At 45.4% G+C, this 8725-nt stretch overlaps 17 non-coding genes and 17 pseudogenes across 17 annotated transcripts; all 34 read left to right on the top strand.

The window, feature by feature from the left end:
• Positions 1-36: 36 nt before the first annotated feature.
• On the top strand, positions 37-155 carry LOC132877392 (5S ribosomal RNA). The gene has a single exon (XR_009653071.1). It is a non-coding gene; the product is annotated as a 5S ribosomal RNA (ribosomal RNA).
• Positions 156-277: 122 nt separating this feature from the next.
• LOC132877390 (5S ribosomal RNA) lies at positions 278-396 on the top strand. The gene has a single exon (XR_009653070.1). It is a non-coding gene; the product is annotated as a 5S ribosomal RNA (ribosomal RNA).
• Positions 397-510: 114 nt separating this feature from the next.
• Positions 511-629, top strand: LOC132881321 (5S ribosomal RNA; annotated as a pseudogene).
• A 117-nt stretch (positions 630-746) lies between these two features.
• On the top strand, positions 747-865 carry LOC132877388 (5S ribosomal RNA). The gene has a single exon (XR_009653068.1). It is a non-coding gene; the product is annotated as a 5S ribosomal RNA (ribosomal RNA).
• Positions 866-982: 117 nt separating this feature from the next.
• On the top strand, positions 983-1101 carry LOC132877387 (5S ribosomal RNA). Its single transcript, XR_009653067.1, has one exon. It is a non-coding gene; the product is annotated as a 5S ribosomal RNA (ribosomal RNA).
• Positions 1102-1223: 122 nt separating this feature from the next.
• Positions 1224-1342, top strand: LOC132879488 (5S ribosomal RNA; annotated as a pseudogene).
• A 122-nt stretch (positions 1343-1464) lies between these two features.
• Positions 1465-1583, top strand: LOC132877386 (5S ribosomal RNA). Its single transcript, XR_009653066.1, has one exon. It is a non-coding gene; the product is annotated as a 5S ribosomal RNA (ribosomal RNA).
• A 127-nt stretch (positions 1584-1710) lies between these two features.
• On the top strand, positions 1711-1829 carry LOC132877385 (5S ribosomal RNA). Its single transcript, XR_009653065.1, has one exon. It is a non-coding gene; the product is annotated as a 5S ribosomal RNA (ribosomal RNA).
• A 112-nt stretch (positions 1830-1941) lies between these two features.
• On the top strand, positions 1942-2060 carry LOC132879762 (5S ribosomal RNA; annotated as a pseudogene).
• Positions 2061-2177: 117 nt separating this feature from the next.
• On the top strand, positions 2178-2296 carry LOC132877854 (5S ribosomal RNA). Its single transcript, XR_009653517.1, has one exon. It is a non-coding gene; the product is annotated as a 5S ribosomal RNA (ribosomal RNA).
• A 122-nt stretch (positions 2297-2418) lies between these two features.
• Positions 2419-2537, top strand: LOC132878269 (5S ribosomal RNA; annotated as a pseudogene).
• A 122-nt stretch (positions 2538-2659) lies between these two features.
• On the top strand, positions 2660-2778 carry LOC132877384 (5S ribosomal RNA). Its single transcript, XR_009653064.1, has one exon. It is a non-coding gene; the product is annotated as a 5S ribosomal RNA (ribosomal RNA).
• Positions 2779-2900: 122 nt separating this feature from the next.
• On the top strand, positions 2901-3019 carry LOC132877383 (5S ribosomal RNA). The gene has a single exon (XR_009653063.1). It is a non-coding gene; the product is annotated as a 5S ribosomal RNA (ribosomal RNA).
• Positions 3020-3238: 219 nt separating this feature from the next.
• Positions 3239-3357, top strand: LOC132881028 (5S ribosomal RNA; annotated as a pseudogene).
• A 117-nt stretch (positions 3358-3474) lies between these two features.
• Positions 3475-3593, top strand: LOC132878490 (5S ribosomal RNA; annotated as a pseudogene).
• Positions 3594-3705: 112 nt separating this feature from the next.
• On the top strand, positions 3706-3824 carry LOC132879761 (5S ribosomal RNA; annotated as a pseudogene).
• Positions 3825-3941: 117 nt separating this feature from the next.
• On the top strand, positions 3942-4060 carry LOC132878627 (5S ribosomal RNA; annotated as a pseudogene).
• Positions 4061-4182: 122 nt separating this feature from the next.
• On the top strand, positions 4183-4301 carry LOC132877382 (5S ribosomal RNA). The gene has a single exon (XR_009653062.1). It is a non-coding gene; the product is annotated as a 5S ribosomal RNA (ribosomal RNA).
• Positions 4302-4756: 455 nt separating this feature from the next.
• On the top strand, positions 4757-4875 carry LOC132878838 (5S ribosomal RNA; annotated as a pseudogene).
• Positions 4876-5117: 242 nt separating this feature from the next.
• LOC132878837 (5S ribosomal RNA) lies at positions 5118-5236 on the top strand (annotated as a pseudogene).
• Positions 5237-5440: 204 nt separating this feature from the next.
• Positions 5441-5559, top strand: LOC132881027 (5S ribosomal RNA; annotated as a pseudogene).
• Positions 5560-5676: 117 nt separating this feature from the next.
• LOC132876625 (5S ribosomal RNA) lies at positions 5677-5795 on the top strand. The gene has a single exon (XR_009652334.1). It is a non-coding gene; the product is annotated as a 5S ribosomal RNA (ribosomal RNA).
• A 122-nt stretch (positions 5796-5917) lies between these two features.
• Positions 5918-6036, top strand: LOC132878488 (5S ribosomal RNA; annotated as a pseudogene).
• A 114-nt stretch (positions 6037-6150) lies between these two features.
• Positions 6151-6269, top strand: LOC132881320 (5S ribosomal RNA; annotated as a pseudogene).
• A 117-nt stretch (positions 6270-6386) lies between these two features.
• On the top strand, positions 6387-6505 carry LOC132877381 (5S ribosomal RNA). Its single transcript, XR_009653061.1, has one exon. It is a non-coding gene; the product is annotated as a 5S ribosomal RNA (ribosomal RNA).
• Positions 6506-6622: 117 nt separating this feature from the next.
• LOC132877380 (5S ribosomal RNA) lies at positions 6623-6741 on the top strand. The gene has a single exon (XR_009653060.1). It is a non-coding gene; the product is annotated as a 5S ribosomal RNA (ribosomal RNA).
• A 122-nt stretch (positions 6742-6863) lies between these two features.
• Positions 6864-6982, top strand: LOC132879487 (5S ribosomal RNA; annotated as a pseudogene).
• Positions 6983-7104: 122 nt separating this feature from the next.
• Positions 7105-7223, top strand: LOC132878682 (5S ribosomal RNA; annotated as a pseudogene).
• A 127-nt stretch (positions 7224-7350) lies between these two features.
• On the top strand, positions 7351-7469 carry LOC132877379 (5S ribosomal RNA). The gene has a single exon (XR_009653059.1). It is a non-coding gene; the product is annotated as a 5S ribosomal RNA (ribosomal RNA).
• A 112-nt stretch (positions 7470-7581) lies between these two features.
• LOC132879760 (5S ribosomal RNA) lies at positions 7582-7700 on the top strand (annotated as a pseudogene).
• Positions 7701-7817: 117 nt separating this feature from the next.
• Positions 7818-7936, top strand: LOC132877852 (5S ribosomal RNA). Its single transcript, XR_009653515.1, has one exon. It is a non-coding gene; the product is annotated as a 5S ribosomal RNA (ribosomal RNA).
• A 122-nt stretch (positions 7937-8058) lies between these two features.
• Positions 8059-8177, top strand: LOC132878268 (5S ribosomal RNA; annotated as a pseudogene).
• A 122-nt stretch (positions 8178-8299) lies between these two features.
• LOC132877377 (5S ribosomal RNA) lies at positions 8300-8418 on the top strand. Its single transcript, XR_009653057.1, has one exon. It is a non-coding gene; the product is annotated as a 5S ribosomal RNA (ribosomal RNA).
• A 122-nt stretch (positions 8419-8540) lies between these two features.
• On the top strand, positions 8541-8659 carry LOC132877376 (5S ribosomal RNA). Its single transcript, XR_009653056.1, has one exon. It is a non-coding gene; the product is annotated as a 5S ribosomal RNA (ribosomal RNA).
• Positions 8660-8725: the final 66 nt, after the last annotated feature.

Here is an 8725-nt window from a genome sequence, read left to right as displayed (position 1 = left end):
AAGGCAAGAAAAACGGCACATTTCCAACTAACTGTTGCTTATGGCCAAACCACTCTGACAACGCCTGATCCCGTCTGATCTCAGAAGCTAAACAGAGTTGGGCCTGGTTAGTACTTGAGTGGGAGACTGCCTAGGAATACCAGGTACTGTAAGCATTTTATTTTGTCTTCTAGCAGAAATCTGTTTGAATTTTCCTTCTGCTCGCAAGGCAAGAATTTTCCTTCTGGGCGCAAGGCAAGGCAAGGCAAGAAAAACGACACATTTCCAACTAACTGTTGCTTATGGCCAAACCACTCTGACAACGCCTGATCCCGTCTGATCTCAGAAGCTAAACAGAGTTGGGCCTGGTTAGTACTTGAGTGGGAGACTGCCTAGGAATACCAGGTACTGTAAGCATTTTATTTTGTCTTCTTGCAGAAATCTGTTTGAATTTTCCTTCTGGTCGCAAGGCAAGAATTTTCCTTCTGATCGCAAGGCAAGGCAAGAAAAACGGCACATTTCCAGACTATTGCTTATGTCCAAACCACTCTGACAATGCCTGATCCTGTCTGATCTGAGAAGCTAAACAGAGTTGGGCCTGTTTAGTACTTGAGTGGGAGACTGCCTAGTAATACCAGGTACTGTAAGCATTTTATTTTGTCTTCTTGCAGAAATCTGTTTGAATTTTCCTTCTGCTCGCAAGGCAAGAATTTTCCTTCTGGTCGCAAGGCAAGGCAAGAAAAACGGCACATTTCCAACTAACTGTTGCTTATGGCCAAACCACTCTGACAACGCCTGATCCCGTCTGATCTCAGAAGCTAAACAGAGTTGGGCCTGGTTAGTACTTGAGTGGGAGACTGCCTAGGAATACCAGGTACTGTAAGCATTTTATTTTGTCTTCTAGCAGAAATCTGTTTGAATTTTCCTTCTGCTCGCAAGGCAAGAATTTTCCTTCTGGGCGCAAGGCAAGGCAAGAAAAACGGCACATTTCCAACTAACTGTTGCTTATGGCCAAACCACTCTGACAACGCCTGATCCCGTCTGATCTCAGAAGCTAAACAGAGTTGGGCCTGGTTAGTACTTGAGTGGGAGACTGCCTAGGAATACCAGGTACTGTAAGCATTTTATTTTGTCTTCTTGCAGAAATCTGTTTGAATTTTCCTTCTGCTCGCAAGGCAAGAATTTTCCTTCTGGGCGCAAGGCAAGGCAAGGCAAGAAAAACGGCACATTTCCAACTAACTGTTGCTTATGGCCAAACCACTCTGACATCGCCTGATCCCGTCTGATCTCAGAAACTAAACAGAGTTGGGCCTGGTTAGTACTTGAGTGGGAGACTGAATAGGAATACCAGGTACTGTAAGCATTTTATTTTGTCTTCTAGCAGAAATCTGTTTGAATTTTCCTTCTGCTCGCAAGGCAAGAATTTTCCTTCTGGGCGCAAGGCAAGGCAAGGCAAGAAAAACGGCACATTTCCAACTAACTGTTGCTTATGGCCAAACCACTCTGACAACGCCTGATCCCGTCTGATCTCAGAAGCTAAACAGAGTTGGGCCTGGTTAGTACTTGAGTGGGAGACTGCCTAGGAATACCAGGTACTGTAAGCATTTTATTTTGTCTTCTTGCAGAAATCTGTTTGAATTTTCCTTCTGCTCGCAAGGCAAGAATTTTCCTTCTGGGCGCAAGGCAAGGCAAGGCAAGGCAAGAAAAACGGCACATTTCCAACTAACTGTTGCTTATGGCCAAACCACTCTGACAACGCCTGATCCCGTCTGATCTCAGAAGCTAAACAGAGTTGGGCCTGGTTAGTACTTGAGTGGGAGACTGCCTAGGAATACCAGGTACTGTAAGCATTTTATTTTGTCTTCTAGCAGAAATCTGTTTGAATTTTCCTTCTGGTCGCAAGGCAAGAATTTTCCTTCTGGGCGCAAGGCAAGAAAAATGGCACATTTCCAACAAGCTGTTGCTTACGGCCAAACCACTCTGACAACGCCTGATCCTGTCAGATCTCAGAAACTAAACAGAGTTGGGCCTGTTTAGTACTTGAGTGGGAGACTGCCTAGTAATACCAGGTACTGTAAGCATTTTATTTTGTCTTCTTGCAGAAATCTGTTTGAATTTTCCTTCTGCTCGCAAGGCAAGAATTTTCCTTCTGGTCGCAAGGCAAGGCAAGAAAAACGGCACATTTCCAACTAACTGCTGCTTATGGCCAAACCACTCTGACAACGCCTGATCCCGTCTGATCTCAGAAGCTAAACAGAGTTGGGCCTGGATAGTACTTGAGTGGGAGACTGCCTAGGAATACCAGGTACTGTAAGCATTTTATTTTGTCTTCTAGCAGAAATCTGTTTGAATTTTCCTTCTGCTCGCAAGGCAAGAATTTTCCTTCTGGGCGCAAGGCAAGGCAAGGCAAGAAAAACGGCACATTTCCAACTCACTGTTGCTTATGGCCAAACCACTCTGACAACGCCTGATCCCGTCTGATCTCAGAAGCTAAACAGAGTTAGGCCTGGTTAGTACTTGAGTGGGAGACTGCCTAGGAATACCAGGTACTGTAAGCATTTTATTTTGTCTTCTTGCAGAAATCTGTTTGAATTTTCCTTCTGCTCGCAAGGCAAGAATTTTCCTTCTGGTCGCAAGGCAAGGCAAGGCAAGAAAAACGGCACATTTCCAACTAACTGTTGCTTATGGCCAAACCACTCTGACAACGCCTGATCCCGTCTGATCTCAGAAGCTAAACAGAGTTGGGCCTGGTTAGTACTTGAGTGGGAGACTGCCTAGGAATACCAGGTACTGTAAGCATTTTATTTTGTCTTCTAGCAGAAATCTGTTTGAATTTTCCTTCTGCTCGCAAGGCAAGAATTTTCCTTCTGGGCGCAAGGCAAGGCAAGGCAAGAAAAACGACACATTTCCAACTAACTGTTGCTTATGGCCAAACCACTCTGACAACGCCTGATCCCGTCTGATCTCAGAAGCTAAACAGAGTTGGGCCTGGTTAGTACTTGAGTGGGAGACTGCCTAGGAATACCAGGTACTGTAAGCATTTTATTTTGTCTTCTTGCAGAAATCTGTTTGAATTTTCCTTCTGCTCGCAAGGCAAGAATTTTCCTTCTGGGCGCAAGGCAAGGCAAGGCAAGGCAAGGCAAGGCAAGGCAAGGCAAGGCAAGGCAAGGCAAGGCAAGGCAAGGCAAGGCAAGGCAAGGCAAGGCAAGGCAAGGCAAGGCAAGGCAAGGCAAGGCAAGGCGCACATTTCCAGACTGTTGTTTACGTCCAAACCACTCTGACAATGCCTGATCCTGTCTGATCTGAGAAGCTAAACAGAGTTGGGCCTGGTTAGTACTTGAGTGTGAGACTGCCTAGGAATACCAGGTACTGTAAGCATTTTATTTTGTCTCCTTGCAGAAATCTGTTTGAATTTTCCTTCTGCTCGCAAGGCAAGAATTTTCCTTCTGGGCGCAAGGCAAGGCAAGAAAAACGGCACATTTCCAACTAACTGTTGCTTATGGCCAAACCACTCTGACAACGCCTGATCCCGTCTGATGTCAGAAGCTAAACAGAGTTGGGCCTGGTTAGTACTTGAGTGGGAGACTGCCTAGGAATACCAGGTACTGTAAGCATTTTATTTTGTCTTCTTGCAGAAATCTGTTTGAATTTTCCTTCTGGTCGCAAGGCAAGAATTTTCCTTCTGATCGCAAGGCAAGAAAAATGGCACATTTCCAACAAGCTGTTGCTTACGGCCAAACCACTCTGACAACGCCTGATCCTGTCAGATCTCAGAAACTAAACAGAGTTGGGCCTGTTTAGTACTTGAGTGGGAGACTGCCTAGTAATACCAGGTACTGTAAGCATTTTATTTTGTCTTCTTGCAGAAATCTGTTTGAATTTTCCTTCTGCTCGCAAGGCAAGAATTTTCCTTCTGGTCGCAAGGCAAGGCAAGAAAAACGGCACATTTCCAACTAACTGTTGCTTATGGCCAAACCACTCTGACAACGCCTGATCCTGTCTGATCTCAGAAGCTAAACAGAGTTGGGCCTGGTTAGTACTTGAGTGGGAGACTGCCTAGGAATACCAGGTACTGTGAGCATTTTATTTTGTCTTCTTGCAGAAATCTGTTTGAATTTTCCTTCTGCTCGCAAGGCAAGAATTTTCCTTCTGGGCGCAAGGCAAGGCAAGGCAAGAAAAACGGCACATTTCCAACTAACTGTTGCTTATGGCCAAACCACTCTGACAACGCCTGATCCCGTCTGATCTCAGAAGCTAAACAGAGTTGGGCCTGGTTAGTACTTGAGTGGGAGACTGCCTAGGAATACCAGGTACTGTAAGCATTTTATTTTGTCTTCTTGCAGAAATCTGTTTGAATTTTCCTTCTGCTCGCAAGGCAAGAATTTTCCTTCTGGGCGCAAGGCAAGGCAAGGCAAGGCAAGGCAAGGCAAGGCAAGGCAAGGCAAGGCAAGGCAAGGCAAGGCAAGGCAAGGCAAGGCAAGGCAAGGCAAGGCAAGGCAAGGCAAGGCAAGGCAAGGCAAGGCGCACATTTCCAGACTGTTGTTTACGTCCAAACCACTCTGACAATGCCTGATCCTGTCTGATCTGAGAAGCTAAACAGAGTTGGGCCTGGTTAGTACTTGAGTGTGAGACTGCCTAGGAATACCAAGTACTGTAAGCATTTTATTTTGTCTCCTTGCAGAAATCTGTTTGAATTTTCCTTCTGCTCGCAAGGCAAGAATTTTCCTTCTGGGCGCAAGGCAAGGCAAGAAAAACGGCACATTTCCAACTAACTGTTGCTTATGGCCAAACCACTCTGACAACGTCTGATCCTGTCTGATCTCAGAAGCTAAACAGAGTTGGGCCTGGTTAGTACTTGAGTGGGAGACTGCCTAGGAATACCAGGTACTGTAAGCATTTTATTTTGTCTTCTTGCAGAAATCGACAATGCCTGATCCTGTCTGATCTGAGAAGCTAAACAGAGTTGGGCCTGGTTAGTACTTGAGTGTGAGACTGCCTAGGAATAGCAAGTACTGTAAGCATTTTATTTTGTCTCCTTGCAGAAATCTGTTTGAATTTTCCTTCTGCTCGCAAGGCAAGAATTTTCCTTCTGGGCGCAAGGCAAGGCAAGAAAAACGGCACATTTCCAACTAACTGTTGCTTATGGCCAAACCACTCTGACAACGTCTGATCCTGTCTGATCTCAGAAGCTAAACAGAGTTGGGCCTGGTTAGTACTTGAGTGGGAGACTGCCTAGGAATACCAGGTACTGTAAGCATTTTATTTTGTCTTCTTGCAGAAATCTGTTTGAATTTTCCTTCTGCTCGCAAGGCAAGAATTTTCCTTCTGGGCGCAAGGCAAGGCAAGGCAAGGCAAGGCAAGGCAAGGCAAGGCAAGGCAAGGCAAGGCAAGGCAAGGCAAGGCAAGGCAAGGCAAGGCAAGGCAAGGCAAGGCAAGGCAAGGCGCACATTTCCAGACTGTTGTTTACGTCCAAACCACTCTGACAATGCCTGATCCTGTCTGATCTGAGAAGCTAAACAGAGTTGGGCCTGGTTAGTACTTGAGTGTGAGACTGCCTAGGAATACCAGGTACTGTAAGCATTTTATTTTGTCTCCTTGCAGAAATCTGTTTGAATTTTCCTTCTGCTCGCAAGGCAAGAATTTTCCTTCTGGTCGCAAGGCAAGGCAAGAAAAACGGCACATTTCCAACTAACTGTTGCTTACGGCCAAACCACTCTGACAACGCCTGATCCCGTCTGATCTCAGAAGCTAAACAGAGTTGGGCCTGGTTAGTACTTGAGTGGGAGACTGCCTAGGAATACCAGGTACTGTAAGCATTTTATTTTGTCTTCTAGCAGAAATCTGTTTGAATTTTCCTTCTGCTCGCAAGGCAAGAATTTTCCTTCTGGGCGCAAGGCAAGGCAAGGCAAGAAAAACGGCACATTTCCAACTAACTGTTGCTTATGGCCAAACCACTCTGACAACGCCTGATCCCGTCTGATGTCAGAAGCTAAACAGAGTTGGGCCTGGTTAGTACTTGAGTGGGAGACTGCCTAGGAATACCAGGTACTGTAAGCATTTTATTTTGTCTTCTTGCAGAAATCTGTTTGAATTTTCCTTCTGGTCGCAAGGCAAGAATTTTCCTTCTGATCGCAAGGCAAGGCAAGAAAAACGGCACATTTCCAGACTATTGCTTATGTCCAAACCACTCTGACAATGCCTGATCCTGTCTGATCTGAGAAGCTAAACAGAGTTGGGCCTGTTTAGTACTTGAGTGGGAGACTGCCTAGTAATACCAGGTACTGTAAGCATTTTATTTTGTCTTCTTGCAGAAATCTGTTTGAATTTTCCTTCTGCTCGCAAGGCAAGAATTTTCCTTCTGGTCGCAAGGCAAGGCAAGAAAAACGGCACATTTCCAACTAACTGTTGCTTATGGCCAAACCACTCTGACAACGCCTGATCCCGTCTGATCTCAGAAGCTAAACAGAGTTGGGCCTGGTTAGTACTTGAGTGGGAGACTGCCTAGGAATACCAGGTACTGTAAGCATTTTATTTTGTCTTCTAGCAGAAATCTGTTTGAATTTTCCTTCTGCTCGCAAGGCAAGAATTTTCCTTCTGGGCGCAAGGCAAGGCAAGAAAAACGGCACATTTCCAACTAACTGTTGCTTATGGCCAAACCACTCTGACAACGCCTGATCCCGTCTGATCTCAGAAGCTAAACAGAGTTGGGCCTGGTTAGTACTTGAGTGGGAGACTGCCTAGGAATACCAGGTACTGTAAGCATTTTATTTTGTCTTCTTGCAGAAATCTGTTTGAATTTTCCTTCTGCTCGCAAGGCAAGAATTTTCCTTCTGGGCGCAAGGCAAGGCAAGGCAAGAAAAACGGCACATTTCCAACTAACTGTTGCTTATGGCCAAACCACTCTGACATCGCCTGATCCCGTCTGATCTCAGAAACTAAACAGAGTTGGGCCTGGTTAGTACTTGAGTGGGAGACTGAATAGGAATACCAGGTACTGTAAGCATTTTATTTTGTCTTCTAGCAGAAATCTGTTTGAATTTTCCTTCTGCTCGCAAGGCAAGAATTTTCCTTCTGGGCGCAAGGCAAGGCAAGGCAAGAAAAACGGCACATTTCCAACTAACTGTTGCTTATGGCCAAACCACTCTGACAACGCCTGATCCCGTCTGATCTGAGAAGCTAAACAGAGTTGGGCCTGGTTAGTACTTGAGTGGGAGACTGCCTAGGAATACCAGGTACTGTAAGCATTTTATTTTGTCTTCTTGCAGAAATCTGTTTGAATTTTCCTTCTGCTCGCAAGGCAAGAATTTTCCTTCTGGGCGCAAGGCAAGGCAAGGCAAGGCAAGAAAAACGGCACATTTCCAACTAACTGTTGCTTATGGCCAAACCACTCTGACAACGCCTGATCCCGTCTGATCTCAGAAGCTAAACAGAGTTGGGCCTGGTTAGTACTTGAGTGGGAGACTGCCTAGGAATACCAGGTACTGTAAGCATTTTATTTTGTCTTCTAGCAGAAATCTGTTTGAATTTTCCTTCTGGTCGCAAGGCAAGAATTTTCCTTCTGGGCGCAAGGCAAGAAAAATGGCACATTTCCAACAAGCTGTTGCTTACGGCCAAACCACTCTGACAACGCCTGATCCTGTCAGATCTCAGAAACTAAACAGAGTTGGGCCTGTTTAGTACTTGAGTGGGAGACTGCCTAGTAATACCAGGTACTGTAAGCATTTTATTTTGTCTTCTTGCAGAAATCTGTTTGAATTTTCCTTCTGCTCGCAAGGCAAGAATTTTCCTTCTGGTCGCAAGGCAAGGCAAGAAAAACGGCACATTTCCAACTAACTGCTGCTTATGGCCAAACCACTCTGACAACGCCTGATCCCGTCTGATCTCAGAAGCTAAACAGAGTTGGGCCTGGATAGTACTTGAGTGGGAGACTGCCTAGGAATACCAGGTACTGTAAGCATTTTATTTTGTCTTCTAGCAGAAATCTGTTTGAATTTTCCTTCTGCTCGCAAGGCAAGAATTTTCCTTCTGGGCGCAAGGCAAGGCAAGGCAAGAAAAACGGCACATTTCCAACTCACTGTTGCTTATGGCCAAACCACTCTGACAACGCCTGATCCCGTCTGATCTCAGAAGCTAAACAGAGTTAGGCCTGGTTAGTACTTGAGTGGGAGACTGCCTAGGAATACCAGGTACTGTAAGCATTTTATTTTGTCTTCTTGCAGAAATCTGTTTGAATTTTCCTTCTGCTCGCAAGGCAAGAATTTTCCTTCTGGTCGCAAGGCAAGGCAAGGCAAGAAAAACGGCACATTTCCAACTAACTGTTGCTTATGGCCAAACCACTCTGACAACGCCTGATCCCGTCTGATCTCAGAAGCTAAACAGAGTTGGGCCTGGTTAGTACTTGAGTGGGAGACTGCCTAGGAATACCAGGTACTGTAAGCATTTTATTTTGTCTTCTAGCAGAAATCTGTTTGAATTTTCCTTCTGCTCGCAAGGCAAGAATTTTCCTTCTGGGCGCAAGGCAAGGCAAGGCAAGAAAAACGACACATTTCCAACTAACTGTTGCTTATGGCCAAACCACTCTGACAACGCCTGATCCCGTCTGATCTCAGAAGCTAAACAGAGTTGGGCCTGGTTAGTACTTGAGTGGGAGACTGCCTAGGAATACCAGGTACTGTAAGCATTTTATTTTGTCTTCTTGCAGAAATCTGTTTGAATTTTCCTTCTGCTCGCAAGGCAAGAATTTTCC

Source organism: Neoarius graeffei (assembly GCF_027579695.1).
Source record: "Neoarius graeffei isolate fNeoGra1 chromosome 18 unlocalized genomic scaffold, fNeoGra1.pri SUPER_18_unloc_1, whole genome shotgun sequence".
Classification (NCBI taxonomy): domain Eukaryota; kingdom Metazoa; phylum Chordata; class Actinopteri; order Siluriformes; family Ariidae; genus Neoarius; species Neoarius graeffei.
Note: the sequence above shows the minus strand (reverse complement) of the source record. Positions and strands in the feature narration are given on the sequence as shown.